Genomic DNA, 2500 nt, shown 5'->3' on the forward strand with positions numbered 1-2500 from the left:
TCTCTCTCTCTCTCTCTCTGTGTCTCTTTTTCTCTATTTACATATGTAATACTCCATTTTGTGTGCTTCTCTGCTGTTGTTGTTGTTGAAGTACTAGTTTTGTTCTCGTTATTCTTATTATTGTTGTTTTGATTGGTTTGAATTAAGAATTTACAATATCGTCCGCCAACGCATTAGTTTGTCTCTAAGAGCACATTCATAAGTCTATCTTGTAGTGCTCCTTTATTAAAACATATTTGTCATGGCTTGGAAACTTGTATTTGAATAAAACACTGTTTAAACCAACGGGATAATAAAGTGATCTTGCATGTTGTGTCTTATTTTACCCAGGAATAAGGATTTGCAAGTCTATTCGTTTTAAAGAAAAACTGTGCTTTTTTCAATTTGTTTTGGTAAACTGTGTGCATAAAACACATGGAAGGAAACATAACAAAAAAGATGGTATATCTTTTTAGATACTATCGACCGGCAGCTTAATTAATAATATTAAGAAGTCACGCGAACCAGAGATAAAAGAGAAGAGAAAAATGAATAACATCGTCAAAGCAAATAAAAAGAAAGCTAATCGAAGTGTTCTCTTCAATTACTTAAGTTGCGCCACAACGAATACATTTCAAAATAAAATTAGGACAAGCAATATTCGAAGGTCACATTGAAGACACTCGCGTCTAACAGCTTTTCGTTGTCGGAGTACACAAAACACCAAGGCCCACAGATTGCCTAAGTAGGGCACAAACATGTGGTGTACTGACGAAACACAACGCAATGGAGAGCAGCGAACTGTTCCTCGCTATATCGGAATCTCGTTCCTGGCTGGTCTATTTTTGCCCCGTACCAACAAACATCCCACAGCCTGTTGAAGGCTTTGAAAAACAAGTTCAACTCCCACACACAGTGACACATATACTGCCTGGCCGTCACTCACTTATATCTACATTTTTAATACGGTGAGGTTTTCGACAGATGGATTCGACCTATTAGTGGATACATATGTTGTCAATTGCGTCTAATGTCTGAGCGAAGTGCTGGATAAGTAGTGGAAAAAAACAACCGGAGGTCGAAAACACTTTAGTGAAGATTGAAAAAAAAGGACGAAAACAGTTACAAATAAATGTAAGGTCAGTATGGCCTGTAGACACGAACAAACAACGGTGCAAACGAACAAAACGTAGAACAAACAGAGAGAGAGAAAGAGAGGGGGGAGAGAGAGGGCGAGAGAGAGAGGGAGTGAAAGAGAGAGAGAGAGAGGGAGTAAAAAAGAGAGAGAGGGAGTGAAAGAGAGAGAGAGAGAGAAAGAGAGAGAGGGGGAGAGAGGGAGTGAAAGAGAGAGAGTGAGTGAGAGAGAGTGAAGAGAGAGAGAGTGAGAGAGAGAGAGAGAGAGAGAGAGAGAGAGAGAGAGAGAGAGAGAGAGAGAGAGGGAAAGAGAGAGACTCCTTGAAAAGAAACAATGCATGAGAGTGAACAGTGACAGATGGTATCCTGAGAGAAGGTGGTGGGAGTGGGGGATAGGGGGCTTAACCTTTGCCGGATGCCGCTTTTGACTACACACTGCCGACGATGCGGGTTTGTCTGAACCCATACATTTGAAAGAGGGTTTTTACCGTTTATTCCTCTAACGACGATGCGGGTTTGTCTGAACCCATACATTTGAAAGAGGGTTTTTACCGTTTATTTCTCTAACGACGGGGTGGGTTCAGGGAAACTCACAGCGCTACTTCAGTGGTTGCATCGAGTTTCTCCCTTCACCGACCTCTTGCAGGGGAGGGAGAGGGGAGGGAGAGGGGGAGGGAGAGACTGAGAGAGACTGAGAGACTAAGAAAGAGAGAGAGAGAGACTAAGAAAGAGAGAGAGAGACTAAGAAAGAGAGAGAGAGAAAGACTAAGAAAGAGAGAGAGACTAAGAAAGAGAGAGAGAGAGAGAGACTAAGAAAGAGAGAGAGTCTAAGAAAGAGAGTGAGAGACTAAGAAAGAGAGAGAGAGAGACTAAGAAAGAGAGAGAGGGAGACTAAGAAAGAGAGAGAGAGAGAGACTAAGAAAGAAAGACTAAGAAAGAGAGAGAGAGAGAGAGAGAGAGAAACTAAGAAAGAGAGAGAGACTAAGAAAGAGAGAGAGACTAAGAAAGAAAGAGAGAGAGAGACTAAGAAAGAGAGAGAGAGAGAGATACTAAGAAAGAGAGAGAGAGAGACTAAGAAAGATAGAGAGAGAGACAAATAAAGAGAGAGAGAGAGACTAAGAAAGAGAGAGAGAGAGAGACTAAGAGAGAGAAAGAGAGACTAAGAAAGAGAGAGAGAGAGAGACTAAGAAAGACAGAGAGAAAGAGAGACTAAGAAAGAGAGAGAGACTAAGAGAGAGAGAGAGAGACAAATAAAGAGAGAGAGAGAGACAAATAAAGAGAGAGAGAGAGAGAGAGACAAATAAAGAGAGAGAGACTAAGAAAGAGAGAGAGAGAGAGACTAAAAAAGAGAGAGAGAGACTAAGAAAGAGAGAGAGAGAGACTAAGA

Source organism: Littorina saxatilis, unplaced genomic scaffold (assembly GCF_037325665.1).
Source record: "Littorina saxatilis isolate snail1 unplaced genomic scaffold, US_GU_Lsax_2.0 scaffold_2117, whole genome shotgun sequence".
NCBI classification, from domain to species: Eukaryota; Metazoa; Mollusca; class Gastropoda; order Littorinimorpha; family Littorinidae; genus Littorina; species Littorina saxatilis.